This window comes from Ochlerotatus camptorhynchus, unplaced genomic scaffold (assembly GCF_037179485.1).
Source record: "Ochlerotatus camptorhynchus isolate MF236.1 unplaced genomic scaffold, CSIRO-AGI_Acam_v1.1 ptg000475l, whole genome shotgun sequence".
Taxonomy (NCBI): domain Eukaryota; kingdom Metazoa; phylum Arthropoda; class Insecta; order Diptera; family Culicidae; genus Ochlerotatus; species Ochlerotatus camptorhynchus.
The window spans coordinates 508118-524952 of NW_027040961.1; positions in this window are offsets into that span (position 1 = coordinate 508118).

Sequence of the window (16835 nt, forward strand, 5' to 3'; positions counted from 1 at the left end):
GCGCGCACTCATCAAATTTCTATTTTTAGATCAGTAAGCAGAAACGGTAACCACTGAGCTACCGAGCCTCGTCATTGAGAATCGATGGGTTACTTCACAGACAAACAGACGTAACTCTTCATTCTGGACCATCGTTTGCGCATTTAACGATTGGTTTGAATGTTATTGTTTCCACCAACTACTCGCCGCAGCGCTGGCATCGGATCACTTTGACGTTTCTATATATTCGGTGTTTCTTGCATGTAACATTGTTTACGAATCAGCGAGCAAGCTTGTTTTCGCGAGAAGCCTGAGAGATGTCGTTACTGCAGTCCTATGTTTGGCGGTACTATGTTTTGAAGATAATGTTATTCAAAGAGTTACGTCTGTTTGTCTGTGGTTACACTGTGCGACAAACTCGACTACACTCATAAAATAAATCACATAACCAGTGGAAAATATCCATGTAAATTTCACATAACTTTCATGTCATCCCACAGTTGGAAATTGCACCATTAAATAACAGGAACTCTGTGTGCAATGAAACTATACGATTTCTCTTATAAAATTTCTTATGCTAGGGTAATTTACGTATTCTCGGCAACCTAAGCAGCGACCTTCTTTCTATAGCCTTTTTCTCTAAGGAACGCACACATATGCAGTATTGGTTTGTTTACAATCTTTTGCTGCCAGCTGCTCTAACAATTTCAGTCGAAAGAATTGTCAAAAACTGTTTTGAAACGCTTTTACAAAGCTCCAATCTTCTCTAGTGAGAGCGAGTATTGTCGGCAACCAGTTTTTCTTCGGCAACCGTTCCATTTGAACTGCGTGTAAATCTGCTGTTCAATTATCGGCAACTCGAAATAAGCTACAATTTGTAGTGCGTGTGTTTCATTTCAAGAAAACCCTGCTAGATTGCTTTTTCTCAGTGGTAAAAATATAGTCAAATTGAAGCTGAAAGCATAAAGAATCGTTTGCATGCATTCAGCGAAGTGTTTTTGTATGAAAATCCAGTGAAAATAGTGTTTCAATTTGTATTGCCGAAAATAGTCTGTCATGCCGAAGCCGTCATTTCCTCTATGTGATATTCAGATAAAAATCATTATTTTTATCATTGGAAAAATATTATGTGCGTTTCTAATAGAAACTAAGTGAAAAAAATTTCAGTGTAGGACCCGTATTTGACTTTATTGTGGTCCCTTGAGCCCTCCCTATTGTGACACTCGTGATGGATTTGTGCGACCCACGAAGCATTCTATTAAGCATCACAAGTATTTGGCATTAAGATAACTTGAGTACCAAAAACATTAGCTGGAAAAACATAGTCAAGGTGCTGGGTCGGGCTCATTATCCGCGACGCCTGGAACCTTACGTGGGCTTTCACAAGGCAATCTTTTATTCGGAAGGTGAAAGGGGCGACCTCCAAATGGCAGGACACACTAAGGCGACAAGACCAGATCATAATGTCTCGCCTCCGGAACGGGCACACACGTGCAACACACAACATGGGCTGCTCCTCCAATTTCCGGAAACCTTGCGACACTTGCAACCTTATCATGACAGTGGAATACATATTGGTGGACAATTCGCCAGCCTCGTAGTTTTTTTTTTTTTTTTTTTTTTTTTTTTTTTTTTTTTTTTTTTTTTTTTTTTTTTTTTTTTTTTTTTTTATAGTAAGGTTTAGGAAAGCTTCAAGAAGCCTGGCCTGTAGTGAAGGTGGCACGGTGTGGTATCCACTAGTTGCCTAGTGCAGCTCCACTAAAACCCATTCCTTACTCTCTCCTCTGCCTGGATCCCCCCGGGACCACTGTGAAGCGACTACTTCGGGGGGTGGCTGTGCTCATGCACTTGTCGTACTCTCAGCGCTAGCTGGCGTTGCTAGATCGCTGCTCTTCTCTCCATTTACGCTGCAGCTCTGACATAATCTGTGTGACTGCCCTGCTGACGGCATTCCAAGAGTCCTCCTCTCGACACATTTCATCAACGACATTCTCCACGTTAAGGACGGGCATCTCCGTTCGCACTGCCTCGAACCTTGGACAGTCAAAGACCACATGCTCCGGCGTTTCATCGACGTTGCCACACTCCGGACAGAGGGGTGACGCTGCGTGTCCGAACCGATGCAGGTATTTCCTGAAGCAGCCGTGGCCAGACAGGAACTGCGTTAGGTGGAAATTGACTTCTCCGTGTTTTCTGTTCACCCAGGTCGAAAGAATCGGTATTAGTCTATGTGTCCATCTACCGTTCTCCGTCGTGTTCCACTCCTGTTGCCACTTAGCCAATGACTCCACTCTCACAACTTTCCGTACTCTTCCGGCTTCTCTCTGCCTGTAGCACTCGGTGTCCTCCGCCAGGGTGATGCCGATAGGGATCATACCGTCGATAACGCATACTGCTTCCGACGAGATGGTTCTGTACGCACTCACGACTCGCATGGCCATGAGCCGGAACGTACTGCTCAGTTTCCTTTGGTTCTGCTTCGTTTCCAGCGCTGAAACCCAGGCTGGACCTCCATATCTCAGTATCGATGATGACACGCTGGCCAGAAGACGCCTCTTGCTACTGCTGGGACCAGCGTTGTTCGGCATGATTCTAGCTATCGCGTTGATGGCCTTCGAAGCCTTCTCACAGGCATATTCGACGTGGCTGTTGAAGTTTAGCCGGTCATCGATCATCACTCCCAGGTATTTTAACACACGCTTCGAGGCTATGGTGTGCTCCCCGACGGTGATTTCTGCCCGCTGTACCGCTTTACAGTTACTGACCAATAACACTTCCGTTTTGTGGTGGGCTATTTGCAGCTTCGCTCCTTTCATCCAGTTACCAATCATGTCGATTGCCTCGGTTGACAACACTTCCACCTCTTCCAGCGTCTCGCCTGTTACCGTCAAGACGACGTCGTCCGCAAAGCCAACGATCTCAACTCCTTTGGGCAGTTTCAGCGTTAGCACGTCGTTGTACATCCCGTTCCAGAGCGTTGTGTGTGTGTGTGTGTGTGTGTGTGTGTGTGTGTGTGTGTGTGTGTGTGTGTGTGTGTGTGTGTGTGTGTGTGTGTGTGTGTGTGTGTGTGTGTGTGTGTGTTTGTGTGTGTGTGTGTGTGTGTGTGTGTGTGTGTGTGTGTGTGTGTGTGTGTGTGTGTGTGTGTGTGTGGTTGTGTGTGTGTGTGCGTGTGTGTTTTTTTTTTTTTTTTTTTTTTTTTTGGCAAGGAGGAAACCTTCAAAAAGGCCATCGTGCCACCGCTTGACGACTGGGCGCACAGTCGCGGTGACACGGTGTGTGGGATTCTTACCGCACTAAAACCTCCTTAGACGCCTTGCCCTTTTCCCCCGGAACCACTTGTCGTATTACTTCGGAGGGGGCCGTGCATTACGCACCTCACTTTACCTCAGCTAATTGGCGCTTCCAGTTCGGTGATCGTCTCTCCAATTTGTGAGCCATTTATCTCCCAGCGTCACGTTCTACTCGGTTATCCCTGGTGGTGGATACAGCCTACTCTGACGGAGAGTTCTCCCGGCTTCGGCTTTCAGTTCGCACTTGTGTGAGCACATTACTACTTTCTAGTTGGTCTTCCCGCCATTTTCGCTGCAGCGCTGACATGATCTGCGTTACTGCTCTGCTGACGGCGTTAAAGGTGCCCTCCTCTCGACACATTTCTTCGACGACATTCTCCGTGCTAAGGGCGAGCATATCCTCTCGCACATCATCAAATCTAGGACATTCGAAAACCACGTGCTCTGGTGATTCTTCCACATTCCCACACTCCGGACAGAAGGGTGACGTTGTGTGTCCGAACCGATGCAGGTACTTCCTGAAGCAGCCATGACCAGACAGGAACTGCGTCAAGTGGAAGTTGGCTTCTCCATGCTTCCTGTTCACCCAGGTCGAAAGAGTCGGTATTAGCCTGTGTGTCCATCTACCGTTCTCTGCTGCATCCCACTCCTGCTGCCACTTAGCCATCGACTCCGTTCTCACCATTTTTCGTACTCCTCTGGTTTCTCTCGTCATATAGCACTCGTAGTCCTCCGCCAAGGTGATGCCGATTGGGATCATACCGGCGATAACGCATACTGCCTCCATCGAAATGGTTCTGTACGCACTCACGACTCGCATGGCCATGAGCCGGAACGTACTGCTCAATTTCCTTTGGTTCTGCTTCGTTTTCAGCGCTTCAATCCAGGCTGGACCTCCGTACCTTAGTATTGATGAGGAAACACTAGCCAGAAGACGTCTCTTGCTGCTGCTTGGACCAGAATTGTTCGGCATGATTCTGGCTATTGCGTTGATGACCTTCGTCGCCTTCTCGCAAGCATATTCGATGTGGCTATTAAAGTTTAGCCGGTCGTCGATCATCACTCCCATATACTTAAGCATGCGCTTCGAAGCAATGGTGTGCTCTCCAACGGTAATTTCTGCCCGCTGCACTGCTTTGCAGTTACTGACCAACATCACTTCTGTTTTGTGGTGGGCTATCTGCAGCTTCGCTCCTTGCATCCAGTTACCAATCGTAACTATCGCCTCAGCCGCCAACATTTCCACTTCTTCCAGCGTCTCACCGGTTACCGTCAAGACGACATCGTCCGCAAAGCCAACGATCTCAACTCCTTTGGGCAGCTTGAGCGTCAGCACGCCATTGTACATTCCGTTCCACAGCGTGGGACCTAGAATGGAGCCTTGGGGAACCCCCGCCGTGATTCTAAGCGATTTCTGCCCCGTGTCTGTCACGTAGACAAGGACCCGGTTCTGGAAATAACTACTTAGAATCCTGCAGAGGTAGCCTGGAACCCTCATTCTATGGAGCGCCTTGGCGATGGCCTCCCAGCTGGCGCTATTGAATGCATTCTTGACATCGATCGTAATCACGGCGCAGTATCGATTTCCTCTCCGCTTCTGTTTGGAAGCTTTCTCGGCTCTGTCAATCACTGTCCGAATTGCATCCACCGTCGATCTCCCTTTCCGGAATCCAAACTGTCTCTCCGACAATCCGTGTTCACTCTCCGTGCATTTCGTCAGCCTGTTGAGGATGATCCTCTCTAAGAGCTTTCCTACAGTATCCAGCAAGCATATTGGCCTATACGATGCAGGATCCCCCGGCGGTTTTCCGGGCTTCGGCAACAGCACAAGCTTTTGTACCTTCCACCTATCAGGGAACTGACCATCGTCCAGACATTTCTGCAGCACCATCCTGAACATGTCCGGGAACGTCTGGATCGCCGCCTTAGCCTTAGCTGCGTCCGAAGAAAGTCGTATCGACGCCGTCTGCGTGCCACCATACGCCTTTCTCAACCGAATTGCCATAGGTACGTCTCCCAGGTTGCATTGCACCTTCAGCGCACTTTTCAACTCGTCTTCTGTTGTGATCTCGTCCAGATCCCTGCACTCGACCACTGACTCCTGGGATAAGGCTCTTACGTTCGCCGTCTCGCCAAGAGATTTTTCGACGAGCTCCTTAAAAGCTGAGCTCTTAACCGTAGGGTCCCTTTTCAGCTCGAATAGCATCTCGCCTTTCTGGGTTCGCCTGGTTTTCACCACATTCTCGCCTAGTTGTTTCAACTCCGGATCCTCTCTCACTTTCCGGAGGAGTGCTGCGTAGGACGTTTTGTCCTTCGCCTCAACAACCAGAGCGTCACCCTTGCTTCTCTCCCTACGAGGCCTAGGCTTCTCCTTATTCTTCCTGTCTTCCTTCTTCTTCTCTTCCTTCTTCCTCGCTGCTTCTTCCTTCCTCCTCGCTTCCTCTTCCTTCTTCCTCACTTCATCTTCCTTCTGTTTTTTCTTCCTCTCCTTCTGGTTCTCGACTTTACGCCACGCACCATTTTCTCCCATCTCCTTGATGCCTTCTTCGTCGTCCCTGCGTTTTTTGGGCTCCTCCTCATCTCCTGGCGTGTCCCTATCTCTCTTTTCAGGACGTGGATTTGTGGGTCCCTTCGGAGTCTCATGTGCTTGAGCCAGTCTTATGTTCTCCTTGGCCTCCAGCAGAGCCTTTTCGGCATTTTCGGCCCTTTTTCTCCACTCTTGACATTCCCGATCTGCCACTGTTATGCCGGATTTGATACCGGTCACAAGTTGCTTGATCTCTTTGTGTACGTTGTTTTTATCCTTCACGAACACATAGAGATCATCGATCTTCCTCCTGACCTCCGTCATTTTGGTTCTCCCGAGCTGCAGTTCTTGGGATTTGCTACTACTGGATATTGGTGTGAATATCTGGCTTAGCCCAACGCCTGGCTGCTCTTCTTGAAACTTACTGCTGCTGCTGGAACTCGCAGTGACCCCCAGGTTCGACACTGGTGATCTCTGCAATATCCCACTCCTTGCGAACACGTTTGCTCCTCCGTTTTCACTGTCTGGCGTATTGCCGTCGTTCTTCATATTTTTTTTGGTTTTTTCTTTTTCTTCATTTTTATTTTTTTCTCCAATTTTATCCATTCTGATGGGTCCCCCCTTCGGGCCGCTATCTCCACTCGTTGTATGTAGTCTCCTATCGTGATCCCATGGTTATCTATGCAAGCAGGGAGGCCATGCTAGGGTTGACACGGTCCTTCATGGGGGCCGTGTTCAGAGCCAGATCGGCGTAAGTCAGGAATGTTACATCTGAGCCTACTACTCACCAATCACCAATTGGTGACGAGTTTTGAACGTATCCGGAGGCCTGCCAAGGTTTTACCGGGACGGGGGCAGCCGCACTATTAGCCCACTCGCCATTTCAAGAAGGTGTCACCCTTCTTTACTTAGGGAGCAGAATAGCACGACTGTCAGCCCTGTAGCGTGGTATCCAATCCATTGTACCGTGTCGTGTCCATAGTTCCATGCCGTATCCAGTATGCCGTAATAAGGATCTTACTGGCGTCGATCCTAATGTGCCGGTTGGCACTCCTGCGGGTTGACGAAGCATTTCCTCTATCGCCGTGTTATGGTTACCGCGCCAGTGTTCGCATCGCACCCCCTCACTTTGCTATTGTCAGAAGGACAACATTGCCCAGGCTACACCACGGGGAGGCGTGAGGTAGGAACTTGTGAGAACCAGAGCTAGGTTGTCAACTCACCATTTGTAGCCCGTGTGTGTGTGTGTGTGTGTATGTGTGTGTGAATGTGTGTGTGTGTATGTGTGTGTGTTTGTGTATGTGTATGTGTATGTGTATGTGTGTGTGTGTGTGTGTGTGTGTGTGTGTGTGTGTGTGTGTGTGTGTGTGTGTGTGTGAGTGTGTGTGTGTGTGTGTGTGTGTGTGTGTGTGTGTGTGTGTGTGTGTGTGTGTGTGTGTGTGTGTGTGTGTGTGTGTGTGTGTGTGTGTGTGTGTGTTTTCCCTCTAACCCCCACTGACCGGCAGAGTTATTATGGAAGAACTCTCTCTATAATGTCATAAATGTAACATTTATGGTCATTGTAGACAGCTTTAGTCCGGGAGTTAGAAGGTGATAGCTCTATTGCAGATCCAGCAACCCATTTCAGAATGTCTGAAGAGTCACGCCCATTCCGAGGTTACTTTCACTCACAATAAGCCCCGCATGTATGCATCACCGTTATCAAATGGATATTGGTGATACATACACACTTCCAGGTTCGAAAATATTCTTTTCAACCCTGGCATGTATTTAGTGTAATTTTCATGTTTTTTTTTTTTTTTTTAAATGGAAAGCTCTCACCATATTCTGCTCTTCCGCCGTCGTTATTTGCTTCTTTTGGAATCCCTTGGACTTTCTCTAACGCTTCGTATTTCATTCCGTGCTTCACCGGCAATTTCCTTCCGTAGACCGTCCTTGGTTGGTTGGTTCTAATATGATTCCGCCTTTTTTGGTCGGTTTGATGTCCACCATATGTTATTGAATTGCCATGGTGATCTGGGACGAGGCTCACGTCCAAAGTCACTGGTCCATCGAGCGCTCCGTTTGCGAAAGGAGAATGAAAGAAATACGAAAGGGATCAGTTTCAAGAAGTGACAGTTTCATCAGATTCCCCAACCAACCATACTCAAGCAAAGTAAGAATATACAAGCTATATTGCGACTATATGGTTACTTGGGCACTCATATGGCCGTCAGAATGGTTCATCGGTTGCGAATTGAAGTATTTCTGAAAGTGATGCGTAATATTTCTCAATGTTTTGAATTTATCCTAACGTTACCTCAATGTTATATCACAGACAAGCACACATAACACATTGAACATTTATAATTGTAAACCCTACCGCCATCTGTCGTATATACTTTGATGGGCAATACACTCAACAGATGGTTGTAGTGTGTAAACGTCAAACGCTAGGGAATTGATTATGGCACCACAAATGGCAGTACTACCAACTAAGAAACATTTAAATTGACCGTTAAAAACGATTTTGATGAACGTTTTAAGAGTGTTATGTCTGCTTTTCTGTGATCATACCTTCACTATCGCAACTTCGGGTAATTTGCGAAAGTACTTGCATTTTCTCAGGGACTTTTGATCTAACTGCAATTACTCTCTCATACTCGAAATGTGCCACGACCAAATTGGCACAACGACGCCCTATACGCTCTCTGACCGAAGCGCAGGGTCCGGTCCCTACACGTCATCCCGACTCCAAAAATACCAGTTTTGTGGGGTTGGTAGTTGGTAGAATTTCCAAATTTTTCTCCAACCGGAAGCCGCCATATTGAATTTCAAAATGGCCTCAGACATGGGTTTCCGATCCCTACACGTCACTCCGATTCCAAAAATACCCATATTGAGGAAGCCGAAGAAACAAAAAAAATGATTGAAACAAATTTAAAAGTAATAAATTACCGGAAACCGCAACCATCGCTTATAGAACTCTAAGGTTTTCCATCCAGTCGACTGCAGCGGAGGTTACGACTCTTGTCACTTAAAATCGTCACTTCAGTACGACTTTTGTCACCGAAATACAACTGTGAGAATAAGGTGAGAGTTCATCGAGTTCATCCCAAGTGACTTTTCTCACCTCACTCACCAGCTGGAATCGGGTGACATGAGTGACTCGAGTCACCTCACCTCATTCGCCACGCAGAATAACCCTGACTATCTATCGCTATTATTTTACACTTTACTTAACGTATATCAGTGCTGAGATTTGTCATTGTCATTGACAGACTTTCGCGCGATATTGACAAAATTGTTCGTTACATAGTCACTGACAGACTTGATCCTCAAAAAAAACCTTCGTCCAAATCTCATTAATTTTTTCGTCAATGACTAAGATTCACCTGGTAACAAATCGTGTAATTTAGTACATTCTGTGTCACATTATTGTTATCCAAGTAGTTCAGGACGTAGATGCTTGTTCACTAAAATAGTTCTATGTAGTTGTTTTGCTCAAGTCATTTAGTTTCGTTACAAATTTAGTTAATATAAAAATATACACATGTTCGTCACTGGCAGCATTGTCATTGACAATTGACATGGTTTGCCTTGACTATGACTGTTAGCTCAAATGAGTGACCAAAGCATAATTGTCAATATCACCGTGTAATGTCGAGATTTTGCAGCACTGGTACTAAGTAAATATGGTGTAAAGACCCCAGAAAAAATCTACTGGCCTAAAGGAGGATCCGGAATGACCGTGGTCACATTATAAAAAAGTGTCCTAGAACCTTTTGATTTTTTCTATGTTGTTCAGAATCAAGAGATCAAAGCGTATTTAATATGGAAACTATATGTTGGGGTATAGTAGCCATATTCTGGTTCCCCGGGTAATCTGGATTGACCGATAAAGTGGCCACGTTATAAAAACGATCCTAGAACCTTGCGATTTGTTCAATGTTTGTTCAGAATCATGAGATCAAAGCGAATTTAACAAAGAATTTATATTTTGGTGTAATCGGATCTTCCGGAAGGCCATCTGGGGGTCTCCCTTAGCTCAGTCGGTAAATGCGCAGCTACAAAAAAAGACCCTGCTGGAGGTGGCTGGGTTCGATTCCCGGTTCGGTCTAGGAATTTTTCGGGTTGGAAAATTTCTCGACTTCCCTGGGCATAGAAGTATGATTGGACTTGCCACACAATTATACCAATGCAAAAATGGTACAGGCATCGAAAGCTCTCAATTAATAACTGTGGAAGTGCATCTAGAACACTAAGTTGAGAGCACGCAATAAGCTAATATGCGATATGCAATAAGTTTGAAATGCGAAGAAGAAGAAGAAGAAGAAGGAAGGCCATCTGGGTCAATGTTTATGTCACGATCCCAAATTCATTCTAATTTCACAGTTCCCAAGAAAAAAACACGGAGCTCTAGGATCAGTTTCGTGAATTTTCCACTTTCACGGATGTTCCGGATCTTCCAAAGCACGGACTTATGGCCATCAAGGTCCAAATTCATTCTATCATCACAGTTCTTAGTGTTTTTCAAAAACTGCGGAGCTCTAGAATCAGTTTCATGGATTGACCACTTTTACGGATGTTCCGGATTTTTTCCGGAGGACTGTCCAGGTTCATGTATATGTCACAACCCCAAATTCACAGTTCCTAATGTTTAAGAAAAACCGCGGAGCTCTAGGATCAGGATCGAGGATTGACCACTTTTATGGATGTTCTGGATCTTCCGGAGGACGGTCCGATGGCCATCTGGGTCCATGACCCAAATTCATTCTTATATCACTGATCCCAATGTTAAAAAAAACCGTGGTGCTCTAGAATCAGTTTCATTGATTGACCACTTTTACGGATGTTCCGGATCTTCCGGAGGACGGTCCCATGGACATCCAGGTTCATGTTTATGTCACGACCCGAAATATTTTTTATATCACAGTTCCTAATGTTTTTTTTTAGTCCTCACAGCTCTAGGATCAGGTTCATGGATTGACCACTTTTACGGATATTCCGGATTTTTCGAGAACCGTTCCATTGTCTCCAGGATCCATATATAGGAACCACGACTGTATTCTGGCTAATTGTGAACATTTGTGCTCATTAATTTAAATTACAGATCTTGCGCCACTTGCTAAGCCCTTGTAGCCCTTTCAAAAAAACGTGTAACAACTCTTTTCGCTTTTTAAAAAAGCAGACGACTCTATTTTCAATCTTTCAACAATCAAAATCATCTACAAACCCTAGGAATTCTAAAGGTACCACAATTTTTGAAAATCATTGAGAAATGGCTAAGTTATGCCATTGCAAACTTACCGTTACACATTTTTCGGAGGCATCGTATTCGGAGTGTTAATGGGTAAAAATGTTCATAATTAGCCAAAATTCAGTCATGGTTCCTATATATGGATCCTGGAGACAACGGAACGGTCCTCCGGAAGATTCGGAACATGCGTAAAATTGGTCAATCCACGAAACTGATCCTAGAGCTCCACGGTTTTTTTTTAAACATTAGGAACTGTGATATACGAAAGAATTTTGGGTCATGATATAAACATGGTCCCAGATGACTATGGGGCCGTCCTACGGAAAATCCAAAACATCCGTAAAAGTGGTCTATTCATGAAACTGATCCTAGAGCTCCGCGATTTTTTCGGAAACACGTGGAACTGTGATATAAGGAAGAATTTTGGGTTTTGACATAAAAATGGACCTGGATGGCCATGGGATCATCCTCCGGAAGATCCGGAATATCCGTAAAAGTGATTCATCCATGAAACTGTCCCCCTTATTCTGCGAGTCACGTGACTCTCTCTCACCGGTGAGGTGACAATTGTCACCTCGTGTGAGGTGACTCTCCATGCAAATCAAATGGAGAGTCACCTCACACGAGGTGACTATTGTCACCTCACCGGTGAGAGAGAGAGAGTCACGTGACTCGCAGAATAGGGGGGTGTTTCCAGAGCTCCGCGTTTTTTTTCGAAAACACTAGTAACTGTGGTATAAGAAATAATTTAAGGGGGTATTCCCAATCTTTTGCCTTTTTTCGGCCTGTTTTTCAATTATTTTTTTTTTTCAAGGAAAATGAATAGTAATGCGCCTAACTCTTTGGGATTCTTGTTTATTGAACATTAAAGATAACAAATAATTTTTTTTCGACATAAAAAAAGACATTATTGACGTCACAAAATGGCGGCAAACAGACCCCTGTTCGCCGCAAACGCCTGGACGGGCGAAGACTTTTCTCTGGAACGGCTTCATCTGAAACAGATTTCGTGATGAAATTAATAATCTGCATAAGATTCTCTGGAGCTTCTCCCGTTGGCAGCAAAAAATCTTGCAAATTAACAAAATGGCGGCCATATGAAAAAACAGGCGATTTTTAGCCCGCTTTTTTGCAGCTTTAAGGTGCTTCAAACAATGTTAAATGTTAATATTTTTGGCTGAAAGTGGGAGAAGCTCCAAAGAATTTAATAAGGAACAAAATGCGCAAAGATTCAAGTCAATATCTCTTATAGTTTCTGAGAAAAATCTTCGCCCGATAAAAAATGTGGTTTCGAGAAAAACGCGTTTAAAGTTTTGACTTTAGTTAAAACCATTTTGGGGGTTCTTACCATTAGTCAGCGCCTGGACACCGAATTCGCTGATCGGAAAACGGCTTGGGGGGATGAAAGTATATAGTCTAAAGTACAAAAAAACGTGAAAAAAAAAATTTGATTTTTTGAAAAAAAAAAGATCGGGAATACCCCCTTAAGGTCGTGAAATAAACATGGTCCCGGATGGCCATGAGACCGGAAGATCCGAAAGATCCTTTAAAGTGGTCCATGCATGAAACTGATCCTAGAGCTTTGCAGTCCTTTCGAAAACACGTGGAACTGTAATCGGGGTGTCTACTTAATCCAAGCAATCAAATTCCCTGAGTTTTCCAGGTTTTTCCAGGTCGGATGAAAAAAATTCCAGGTGCATACAAATTATACACATTATTATTTTATCTATTTATCCATCTGGAATCCCTTTTATGTACTTATTGATTTATGTTATTTTCGATTGTTCAAACTTGAGCGTTGGTACTTATGACTTATAAGTACCAACGCCCAAGTTTGAACAATCGAAAATAACATAAATCAATAAGTACATAAAAGGGATTCCAGATGGATAAATAGATAAAATAATAATGTGTATAATTTGTATGCACCTGGAATTTTTTTTCATCCGACCTGGAAAAACCTGGAAAACTCAGGGAATTTGATTGCTTGGATTGAAAAAAAGTTATTAAATATAACAGCAGAACAGATGCACATAGGTTGTTTAATATTAATTTGTACAATTTATGTTTGGTAAATGCACCAATAGTGGAGGTACGTTAGTACAATGTACTTCTATAGCGGCTTTGAGAGACTCTATAAGCCACCATAGGAACACATTACACTAAAGTACCTCCACTATTGGTGCATTTATCCTACACATAATTTGCGAAAAGAAATTATATCCATGGGTGTAATACTGTATTTGGTTTTTGCAATCACATTAGTTATTCATACAGTAACATACATTACGTCAATCAATATTACATTCTTTTTTGGTATTTGTGTTAATTCAAGAATATAAATACAAGTTAGAAACCTGACTATACTATTTCGATAAAACGATATATCAAAATTTGATAACAATATGCTTTCAAAAATAAAATATCATTTTTATAATATGTTTGAGTCCAACTCTGTTTGGAAGATCAAGACAGAATAAATCATGGTTTCTCATGTCTAAAATCTCTTAAGGTCAGTTTAGACTATCTGATTTCTTGGTCTGGTTTTGACCACCGCCATAATGAAAAATCTGCTCGAATTTTCTTTCGACACACTTTGTCGAACCCCCCTGTTTGCTGGTGTTCACACTGCTTGCACATGTCGAAAGAACTGCCAATTTAGATTTCAAAACAAAACTGTATCAGGAATCAAAAGTAAATACTTCCATCATGAATTACCGGAAAATTGCTCTAGTTTCGGCAGACGTATTTGCTTTTATTATTTTAAATAAAATGAGAAAAAGAAGGTGAACTTTGTGAAGTAGGAAATGGTTGCTCAGGAGGAACACCGGCAGGGATCTGGCTCAACTTGTCCATCAAGAGCTGCGATATGAAAAAGAAAATGGATTTCTAAACTTCGCCAGGATGTCGATACCAACTTTAGACAAGCTAGTGGGAAAAGTTCTCACTAGATACATAATTCCTTGAGTTCTGAAAATTTCTGTTAATATCTCAATTCTTCAAACCTTCTGACGTCCCTGAAGTGTTGTTTCTGTTCTCCGGTAAAATTTCTTTAAAGATCAACAATCTTTCTGACAATCTGCTAGTGTCTCGGTAGTTCTACACATTTCTTTGGAGTTCTGTGTGTTCTTCAGAAGTTCTGCAAATTTTCCTAATAATCTACAAAGTTCCTGAATCCCTGAAAATTTAAGATCCTTGAAGATTAACAATTATCTCTGATGTTCACAAAATTTCTAATAATCTACAAACTTCTCGAAAGTTCTGTAATTTTCTCTGCAGATTTTCATGATTCAATGAATATCTGCAAATATCTCTGAACATCAATACAATTTTCTAAAGAATTAAAAGATTATCTAGAAATTTTTGAGCTTTCCGGAAGTTTTAGGAAGTATTCTGAAGTTTTTTCTAATTTTTCTGAAGCTGTTCAAATATCTCTAAAGATCAGCGAACTTACCTGAAGTTCTGTGAATGTCTTTCAGAATTCAAGAACCGCAGTAAAATTCTGAAAATTTATTTAAACATCTGCTAATTTTTGAGTAGATTTACGATCTACCCTCTGAACTTTTCTGAAGTTCCTAAAATTTATTTCAAATCTTGTAAAGTTTTTTTGAAGTACTGTATTTCTGCTCCAAAGATCTACGAACTGCCCTGAAGTTCAATAAATTTCACAGTAGATCTCCGAACTTTTCTTAAGTTCTTTAAATTTCTTTGTGGATTATTTATTTAAAGATCGACGAACTTTCCCGAAGAAAATTTGCAAATTTTTCTAAAAACGTACGAACTTTCTGACGTTCTACAGACTTCTCTTAAGGTCTACGGACTTCTCTGAAGTTCTTTAGATCTATCTATTTCCGACTTCCATGGAGTTCTGCAAAATATTGTACTTTTGTACTTCGCTGCGATTTGTTTTTGGAATTTAGGTGCTTTTCTGACATTTAACGAATTTTTCTGAAGATCTCACATTTGTGTGAAACTGTGAAATTTTATGTCAAATTCCTGCAAATATCTTTAAAGTTATGCAAAGTTGTCTTAAGCTCCGTAGCTCTATTCCCAAGATCTACAAAAAAAAACTTGAGGCTCAATAAATTTCTCAGTAGATCTGCAAACTTCTCTGATGTTTTGTAAATTCCTCTCGGGTTACTCTGAAGATTTGAAAATTGAAGATTACCTAAAGTTGTCAAAATTGATCTGAAAATATTTGAGCTTCTTAGAAGTTTTAAATGTCTCTCTCAAGATCTACAAATTTTCCTGAAATCGTGTAAATATTTTTTTTTAATTCACCGAGCTTCCTAGAAGTTCTGCAATTTTTACTGAAGATCCATTAACATTTCTGAGATTCTTGTGATTTTTTCAGAAGTCCTGTAATTTTTTTCAAAGTTCTGTAGCTTTGTTCTGAAGATCTACGAACTTTTCTGATGTTGAATAATGTTTCGATGATCTCCAAACTTCTGTGAAATACTTTATATTTCACTGTAGACTCTTGGACTTGTCTGAAGTTATGCGAATTTCCCTGAAGATTTGCAAAATTTCGCTTATAGTAATTATTTTTGCATGCGTGAAGTTTTGAAAATTTCTTTGAACATTTATCTGAAGATCTACGACCTCTCTTGTGATTTTGTTTTTATGAATTTCTGTTAATTACTTTTAATTTGTTTGTAGTTCTGTTCTCAAGATCTACGAACTACCCTGAAGGTTCAACAAACCATCATTGTTTTTTCAATCATCAAAAGCAGTTGTTTCGTTCGAATTCAAAATTCTGCCAATGAAAATGTCATCACTGTGTTCCGGTAAGCCAACAAATTTCTCAGTAGATCTCCGACCCTCTCTGAAGCTCAAAAAAATTATATGTAGACCTGCTGTCTGGCATGCTTATTCTTATACAATACATGCTTCGTATATGCTTCCTTTTGACGGTTGCCAGTCTCTCTTTTTCGGCTGTTTCCTATTTCCGACGATTTTGATCATCCACATACAAATCAGCGAAGAGCGAGCGTGACAAGACTCTCTGAATGAACTTGTCTCGTTCGCACACGTTGTCTTAGCTGTGAGATGCTTGTCAAGTTCAGTGTCCTTAAGAAACGTTTCAAGAAACTGAACGAAAAACTTCTTTTGAATTACGAATGAAGTGATAATTGGAAAATTCCCTGAGTGGAACCAAAATTCCCTGAATATTCCAGGTTTTCCCAGAAAAAATAAAATTCCCTGTAAATTGCCGGTTTTCCCAGGTAGTAGACACCCTGTGTAATATAAGAAAGAATTTGGGGTCGTGAAAAAAATTAGGTCGTGATGTAAACATGGACCTGGAGGGGCATGAGACCGTACTCTGGAAGATTTGGCACATCCTTAAAAGTGGTAAATTCATGAAACTTTTCTCGACAACACTTCGAACTGTGAAGTTTTCGATAAAAAAAAATCACGGTTTTTAACACAGTTTCATGTTCCAGATCTTCCAGGCGACGATCCCATCATGACCCCAGGTTATTTCTTATATCACAGTTCGTAATGCTATCGAAAAAACCGCGGAGTTCTAGGATCAGTTTCATGGATTGAACATTTTTAAGAATGTTCCAGATCTTTCGGAGGACAGTCCCATGGCCTTCTAGGTACATGTTTATGTCTTCACCCCTAATTTATTTTTATATGACAGTCCCAAGTGTTTGCGAAAAAAAAACCGTGGAGCTCTAGGATCAGTTTCATAGATTGAACACTTTTACGGATGTTCAGGATCTTCCGGAGGAAGGTCCGATGGCCATCCGAGTCCATATTTATGTCATGAACCCAAATTCTTTCTTATATAACA